Source organism: Lepidochelys kempii, chromosome 14, assembly GCF_965140285.1.
Source record: "Lepidochelys kempii isolate rLepKem1 chromosome 14, rLepKem1.hap1, whole genome shotgun sequence".
Taxonomy (NCBI): domain Eukaryota; kingdom Metazoa; phylum Chordata; order Testudines; family Cheloniidae; genus Lepidochelys; species Lepidochelys kempii.
The window spans coordinates 44283757-44292762 of NC_136393.1; the positions used below are offsets into that span (position 1 = coordinate 44283757).

At 46.4% G+C, this 9006-nt stretch overlaps 1 protein-coding gene and 1 pseudogene across 2 annotated transcripts in view; both read right to left on the reverse strand.

The window, feature by feature from the left end:
• The window catches only part of LOC140898034 (uncharacterized), a 302273-nt gene that overhangs the window by 285337 nt on the left and 7930 nt on the right, over positions 1–9006 (reverse strand). The gene's annotated exons all lie outside the window — the stretch shown is intronic.
• Positions 1–9006, reverse strand: part of LOC140898060 (zinc finger protein RFP-like) — a 39316-nt pseudogene that overhangs the window by 2719 nt on the left and 27591 nt on the right.

A 9006-nucleotide genomic window follows, 5' to 3' on the forward strand; every position in this document is an offset into this window, starting at 1 on the left:
CCTGGGCTGAATGGTGTCCAGTTCCCCAGCAATGATAGGCCCATATTCCATCCCCACAATCTTGAGGCAGCCACTCCCCCAGCGATGTGACATCTCTAGGAACTACTGGGTCAGTCTTTCCCACTGAATGGAGAATTCCAGAGTCTTCTGTAATATGGTGAGAACCTCAGGATTAAACAGATCAGAAAGATTTCTATCCAAAATGTGACCTTCCCTACACATTTTGCTGTAGAGCCCTTGGGAGATGCAGTGCTAACATCATCACCACCACCACCATCACCATCACCAAGCTCTTTCCCAGCATTGTGAAGTGTGAGGGGGAGTGAGAGAGAGCCATGTACCTGCTCAAGGTGCATCTGACATCCTAGAGAAGAGAGAGAGAGAGAGAGAGAGAATGTCAGTCCCACTTGACAGAGGCAGTGGTTCCCAGGGAAGGGATTTTGCAAATATAGGGAACAGAGGCCATGGATTCCCTGAGCTAATGGGGCTTTCCCTTCTCGCATATCTCTGTGTCTTTAATTCTGCAATGACCAGTTGTCATTCACATGTCAGCAATGTACGCGCCAAGTTACAGTGAGATCTCTGACTGCTGGACCCCTGTGCTTATGATTCTGGAGTCCTCCCTTCCCTGTGTGGGGATCTCCAATGTTTCTAACTCAGTCTCACCTGCAGGAATTCACTTGCTGGCTTCTGATACTTCCCCTCCAGCTCACTCATCAGCTCACTGAGATGGGAAATCTCCTCTGAGAGTATGGTGTCATTTTCTTTCTGTATCTTCACTATCTCCTTGTCCAGCTTTTCCAGCCGGGCCAGCAGGAGTCACTCTTATTGCTCCAGGAACTGCCTCAGTTGCTGAAATTCAGAAACAATTTTCTGCCTCTCCTCTTGTGTCTGTTTCTGTAAAGCAACAGGGAAAGGGCTGGTCAGGGACAAGGAAGCAGCCTGGGGTCTTTTATGGAGTGCTGAGTGTGCAGGAGGGAGAATTTCTTTGCAAACCTAAGATTTCTGACACTTGATTCTACCCTGTGGTTACTTGGGAGAGGATTCTCTTACACCTCTTTCATTTCTCCCCAATGTATCTGGAAAGGGATGTTTCCATGTCTGACGTCAATGGCCTCTGAGAATGGAGATCCAGAGCAGCAGGAGGCAGGACTCCGCATTACACTGATAGAAGTTCCAAGGGAAAAAAGAAATCAAAGAATTCACCAACCCAAGAAATGACGCAGACACAGGGAAAGTCACAAGGGCTAGAAATTAACTCATTCCCTGACACAAGAGCTTAGATTCTGCACATGAACCTAACACAGAAAATCTAGGATCATGGAGAAATGTACTGATGCCCACATTCACCAAGCCCACAGAGGAATCTGCCTAAAAACAGACCTCTCACCACAAGTCTCAGCAGGTCAGAAACAACAGGCACCTACCAGATACTCCCAGCTTTTCCCCTCTCCAGTCACTTGAAATCCCTGCAGTTTTTCTCTCTCTTCCCTCAAAGTCTTGCAATGGGCCTGATTTTTTTCCTGGAGAAAGAGAAATTATTTGGGAGGTTTCATTCTGAGGGTTCAGAAGGGTGGGTAGGGGGATGTTTTTCCACCCAAACCCAAGGTGATTGTTTGTCCTAATGGATTTATGACATCAGGGGCACCAAGGGAATGAATCCGAACAACGGAAATAGGGAGAGTGTCATATTCCAACTTGTTTCCAATTCAGTCATTTTATAAATTAGAGAGAGACCTCAATTATCTGAGTTTGACTGGTATTTATTCATTCACTAATTAGTAGCACAGCACATAACAGGAAACTGGAGTCACATGGTGGTGAATCAATTAAGGTGGTTTTCAGATTACAGAAGTGATACTAATCCCAGAAACCAACCGGGCTCCAAATATGAGCTGGGATTCTCCAAGGAGCCCAACTCCCAGTTGAATTTCAGCTCTGAAGCCCTGGGGACTGCACTGGTGTGACAGAGCGGGACTAAGTGTTAGGGCAAACTCCCAACTCGCAAATATAGACAGGCCTGCAGCTCTTGTGTTTTAAGCTGCACTGATCATTGAACAGCTTCTGTTCTGTAAAAAGTTCCCTTGTTTCACCAGTGGAAGTTGGGTTTGACAAGGATTCAACTTCTCAGCTTCTGTTTTCTAAACAAAGGATGTTTCTAGCTCTCTTCCTTGCAGAGAAAAACTTTTAAATATCACCCCAGTAGCTCTCCTTCAGCCTCTTCAACTCCTCCCCCTCCTTCCTGTTTCCTGTCCTTTCAGACTCCCAACAGCCAGTGCTCCCAATTCTAATAATTACAAGCAACATCTAAACACCACAAGACACTGGAAAGAAAGCAGTTCTACAACTTTAATTCATTTCACTTTCAATGTCCTAATGCTCCAATGTTTGGGTTTCAAACACTGACCAGGACTCTTGGTCTAAGAAATATTTTCAGTCAGATACAGAGCCTTTAAAAATAAGTTTTAAGTGCTGGAACTAGGGGTACTGGGGATGCAGCACCCCCTGGCTTGAAGTGGTTTCCATCATATACAGGGCCAGCACAGTGGCTACATGATCTCTAGATTATTCTTGGACATGATATTTTTGGAGATCTTTCTGTTTCGTCATGGACTGAACATTTTCACATTATGTGTTGTAACTTGATCTTTCACCCTTAATATAAATGAGCTGATGCTGAGCTACAGGGGTTAAGATGTTTTCCGGAACGAAATATTCTCTAATGTTTCCCTGCAGAAATGTGGAAACAGAAAATGTGGACAGACATTTTAGACTGCAATTGAAATGATTCCACAATTTGCAATTACACGTTGATTCTCCTGATCAGAATCTAGCCTACTGTCGTAAAAAGCAACATTTCCAGGGAAACCCTGATTTTCCTGAAGCCACACTTTCAGGCAAGTGCTGGGAGGGAGGGAGAGGAGGGGGAATGCGGCGCCCTTGGGGAAGAGGCGGGGCCGGGACAGGGATTTGGGGAAGGGGTCCAATAGGTGCAGGGAGGAGGTGGAGTTGGGGAGGGACTTTGGGGAAGGGGTTGGGATGGGGGTGGGGCAGGGGTGGAGTCAGGGCGGGGAATGGGGGTTGAGCACCCACCAGCGCCGGGAAAAGTTGGTGCCTATGGTTTTAAAGAAAACTATTTGGATTATTGACTAAGTAAATATAAGTATTGCAGAAAGGGATCTAGGGGTCATAGTGGACTACAAGCTAAATATGAGTGAACAGTGTGACACTGTTGCAAAAAAAGCAAACATGATTCTGGGATGCATTAACAGGAGTGTTGTGAGCAAGATACAAGAGGCCATTCTACCGTTCTACTCTGCATTGATTAGGCATCAACTGGAGTATTGTCTCCAGTTCTGAGCACCACGTTTCAAGAAAGATGTGGAAAAATTGGAGAAGGTCCAGAGAAGAGCAACAAAAACGATAAAAGGCCTAGAAAACATGAGCTATGAGGGAAGACTGAAAGAATTGGGCTTGTTTAGTTTAGAAAAGAGAAGACTGAGGGGGGACATGATAGCAGTTTTCAAGTATCTAAAAGGGTGTTACAGGGAGAAGGGAGAAAAATTGTTCTCCTTGAGCTCTGATGATAGAACAAGAAGCAATGGACTTAAATTGCAGCAAGGGAGGTTTAGGTTGGACATTAGGAAAACTTCCTAACTGTCAGGGTGGTGAAACACTGGAATAAATTGCCTAGGGAGGTTGTGGAATCCCCATCACTGGAGATATTTAAGAACAGGTTGGATAGACATCTACCAGGGATGATCTAGATGGTGCTTGGTCCTGCTGTGAGGGCAGGGGACTGGACTTGATGATCTCTCAAGGTTGTTATGCCAAGAAAACTACACAGGATCATTTCAGGGGACAAGACAAGAAAATGCCATGTTTATTATGATAACACAATTTGATTTATAACCAATAACTAATATCTTGGGTTCGATGCCTGTGACGGCTAACTGGCCAGGAAAGCCGGGCACAAGGAAGAGCTGGGTCTCCGTTGGGCATGCACCGATGCCCTTCCATGTTGGCTGCAGAATGGTACCCTCCCCAAAGTCTTCCATCTCATCCATCCTTTTTTGTAGGCTTTAGTTTCAATCTAGAGTCTATAGGTCTTGCTGTGTCACGCTGCCTCTGGGTTTGGTGTGATTGATCACCCGTCAATTGCAGACATGACTTTCAGCCTAGGACCTGGCTCTGATGTTTCTTCAATTGTACTTTTGTTCTTTTCTTTTGAGGGTGGACTCCTCTTACTTTGTCAGGGCTGTTGTCCGCATCTTCAGCCACTGGGTGTTTACACTTTATTTTATCAGGAAGGCTGGGGCTGGAGGTTGATTCCACCATCCATACATACCTCATTCACACATCTAAACTAAACTAATAAGATTACATTAGGCTTTTGCAAAATGGAGTAAGCATTTTTAAAATGGAGTTTAGGACAAGTTAAAATGGAGTTTGAGTTACAATATGGACAAGTGTAAGAAATGGCAAACAGTGAGCAGAAGTTACAATGTTGAAAGAGTTCAAGTTTCAGTGATTTAAGCAGCAATTGGATTGAAAGTGAAACTCAATTAGCCAGTTTCTGGGGTAACCGATTTTATGAATGAATGTTGCAATGCCAGACAGCTACCGGTAAGTCGGAAATCAATTTGGAGTGGGCAAATCTACTGTGGGGGTTGCTGAGATGCAAGTAGCCAACATAATCATTGAGCTGCTGCTATCAAAGGTAGTGACTCTGGGAAATGTGCAGGTCACACGAGATGGCTTTGCTGCAATGGGATTCCCTAACTGTGGTGGGGCTATAGACGGAACGCATATCCCTATCTTGGGACCGGACCACCAGGGCAGCCAGTACATAAACCGCAAGGGGTACTTTTCAATGGTGCTGCAAGCACTGGTGGATCACAAGGGACATTTCACTAACATCAACGTGGGATGGCCAGGAAAGGTTCATGATGCTCGTGTCTTCAGGAACTCTGATCTGTTTCAATGGCTGCAGGAAGGGATTTACTTCCCAGACCAGAAAATAACTGTTGGGGATGTTGAAATGCCTACACTTATCTTTGGGGATCCAGCCTACCCCTTAATGCCCTGGCTCATGAAACCGTACACAGGCACCTTGGACAGTAGTCAGGAGCTGTTCAACTATAGGCTGAGCAAGTGCAGAATGGTGGTAGAGTGTGCATTTGGATGTTTAAAGGGTCGCTGGCGCAGTTTACTGACTCGCTCAGACCTCAGCGAAACCAATATTCCCATTGTTATTGCTGCTTGCTGTGTGCTCCACAATCTCTGTGAGAGTAAAGGGGGAGACGTTTATGGCAGGGTGGGAGGTTGAGGCCAATCGCCTGGCCGCTGAATACGCGCAGCCAGACACCAGGGAGGTTAGAAGAGCACAGCAGGAAGTGGTGCACATGAGAGAAGCTTTGAAAACCAGTTTCATGACTGGCCAGGGTACCGTGTGACACTTCTGTTTGTTTCTCCTTGATGAAAACCCGCCCCCTTGGTTGCCTCTAAATTCCCTGTTAGCCACCCACCCTTCCCCCTTCGATCACAGCTTGCTTGCAAGGGAAATAAAGTCATTATCATTTAAAAAACATGTATTCTTTATTAATTGATTATAAAAATAGGGAGATAACTCACAAGGTAGCTCAGGTGAGGTGTGGGAAGAAGGCAGGAGGGAAGGAAAAGGCCACTTTAAAACTTCTTGAATGACAGCCTTCTGTTGCTTGGGCTGTCCACTGGGGTGAAGTGGTTGGGTGCCCGGAGCCTCCCCACCTCCCTCCCCCCATGTTCTTGGGCGTCTGGGTGAGGAGGCTATGGAACTTGGGGAGGAGGGAGGGCAATTAAACAGTGGCTGCAGCGGCAGTCTGTGATCCTGCTGCCGTTCATGAACCTCCACCAGAGGCCGGAGGATGTCCGTTTGATACTGCAGTAGCCCCAGCATTGCCTCATGCCTCCTCTGATCTTCCTGCCACCACCTCTCCTCACGTTCATCGGCCACTTTCCTGTACTCTGCTATTGTGTCCCTCCACACATTCTGCTGAGCTCTGTCAGTGCCAGACGACTGCATGAGCTCAGAGAACATTTCATAGCGCATGCATTTTTTTCGCCGCCTTATCTGAGATAGCCTTTGGGACGGAGGAGGGAGGCTTGAAACATTGGCAGCTGCTGGAGTGAAAAAAAGGGAGTGAAGTATTTTAAAAGATACATTTTACAGAACAATGGCTATACTCTTCCACGGTGAACTAAACTATTCACATTACATAGCACATGTGATTTTGGTACGAGGTCGCATTTTGCATCTTATATTGAGTGCCTGCAGCTTTGGTGTTAGAGATCACACACGCAGTGCCGGGCAACAGAATTCGACTTGCAGGCGGCCATGGTAAGCCATAGTTTTTCGGCTTCTGCAACCTTCATAACAGCAGCGCCCTCCTCTCCCATACCAAGCAAAGCAGGTTGAGTTGGCCATTTAGTGCTGCGGTTTTCCTGTTAACATGCAGCAGCAAAAACCAAACTAACCCGCCCCGCCATTCAATTTTCTGGGATGATTGCTTTATCTCTCCCCCCACTGTGTGGCTGGTATCAGGGAAGATCCCTGCTAGCCAAACATGAACAGCTCAGCGCCAAAGCTCCCCCCCACCTCCACCGCGTGGCTAACTGTGGGGAGGATTTCCTTTCAGCCACAGGCAAACAGCCCAGTAGGAATGGCCACCTCTCAATGTCGCCTTAATTAAATTCCCCTATTTCAACTAGGTTACCATGAATGATATCACTCTCCTGAGGATAACACAGAGAGATAAAGAATGGATGTTGCTTGAATGCCAGCAAACACCGGGACCATACGCTGCCAGGCTTTGTCATGCAATGATACCAGATTACTTGCTACTAGCATGGCGTGGTAAAGTGTCCTACCATGGAGGACGGAATAAGGCTGCTCTCCCCAGAAACCTTCTGCAAAGGCTTTTAGAGTACCTCCAGGAGAGCTTCATGGAGATGTCTCTGGAGGATTTCCACTCCATCCCCAGACACGTTAACAGACTTTTCCAGGAGCAATACTGGCCACGAATGCATCCCCCATCCTCAGGGCTACTTAATCATTAAAAAACGCTTGCTTTTATAACATGTATTATATTTAAAAGGGTACACTCACCAGAGGTCCCTTCTCCGGCTTGGTTGGGTTGGGAGGGTATTTCAGTCAGGGTGATAAAAAGATCCTGGCTGTCGGGGAGAATGGTGTGCTGTGTGCTCTCCTTAAGCTCGTCCTCCTCCTCCTCATCTTCCCCATCTGAAAAATCCTCAGGCATGGAGGAGAGTACCCCATCATTGGAGTCCACGGACAAGGGTGGGGTAGTGGTGGCGGCTCCCCCTAGAATTGCATGCAGCTCAGCGTAGAAGCGGCATGTCTGGGGCTCTGTCCCGGAGCGTCTGTTTGATTCTTTGGTTTTCTGGTACGCTTGTCTGAGCTCCTTAAGTTTCACGCGGCACTGTGTTGCATCCCTGCTGTAGCCTCTGTCCCTCATGGCCTCGGAGATTTTTTGAAATGTTTTGGCATTTCGTCTTTTGGAACATTGTTCTGATAGCACGGATTCCTCTCCCCATACAGCGATCAGATCCAGTCCCTCCCATTCGGTCCATGCTGGAGCTCTTTTTCAATTCTGAGACTGCATGGTCACCTGTGCTGATGAACTCGCCTGGGGCGAACAGGAAATGAGTTACAAAAGTTCCTGGGGCTTTTCCTGTACACCTGGCCAGTGCATCCGAGTTCAGAGTGCTGTCCAGAACGGTCACAGTGGTGCACTGTGGGATAGCTCCCAGAGGCCAATACCTTTGAATTGCGTCCACACTAACCCTAATTCGAAACAGCGATGTCGATTTCAGCGCTAATCCCCTCATTGGGGAGGAGTACAGAAATCGGTTTTAAGAGCCCTTTTTTTATGTCGAAAAAATGGCTTCATTGTGTGGACGGATGCAGGGTTAATTCGATTTAACGCTGCTAAATCCAACATAAACTCGTAGCATAGACCAAGCCTTAGCGATTGGCAGAAAAAGAAGTAGCACTGAGTGGACTTCTAGTCTCTAAAGGTCTTAATTGCTTTATTTTTGAGTGCACTTATATAATTAAAATCATCTATGTTTCTAAGTTACACTTTCCTGATAAAGAGATTTCACTACAGTACTTGTATGAGGTGAACTGAAAAATACTATTTGTGTTTTGAATGTTTATAGTACAAATATTTGTAATAAAAAATAATATAAAGTGAGCACTGTACACTTTCTATTCTTTGTTGTGAGAAATCAGCATATGAGTAAACGCAGAAAAACATCCAAAAACATTTAACAAATTCCAATTGGTATTCTATTGTTTTACAATGTGATTCATTGAAATTAATTTTTCTAACCCCAATGAATTTTTTTGAGTTAATCACACGAATTAACTGCAATTAATCAACAGCCCTACTATCTTCTTCCAATTTTTTAACAACACCAGTTTACATTTCAAAGTTCTACTCTATATTACTTGGAGTGGCCCCAAATACCATTTACACAGTTTTCTAACATGTCTCTAAAGGTTGAATCTGGGTCAATTAGCCTGCAAGGTTCTTAACTCTTTTGGGCCAGGTGTCACAGAAGTTTAGATCGTGTGTGAATTCTCCCATGTTTAATGAGGTGTGATCTCTGTGTACAACTTTTGCTCAGTCCAAGCACTTATGGAGTCTTGTGGATTCCTTGATGTAGAACAAGGACTCATCAGTTTCTGAAATGTTTCCCACAGTCTAAGCCAGGGGTGGCCAAACTACGGGCTGCGGGCCACATCCGGCCTGCGGGACTGTCCTGACCGACCCGCCTGAGCGCCCGGCGGGGGAGTCTGCTCCCAGCCCATCCCCTACCTTCCCTGCTCTCCCGGAGCCTCAGCTGCACCGTGCGGGCAGCGCTCTGAGGGGTGGGGCTGCGTGCTCCTCCGGGAGAGTGGTGCAGCGTGTCTGGCTCCTGCCGGGCCACCAGCAGCAT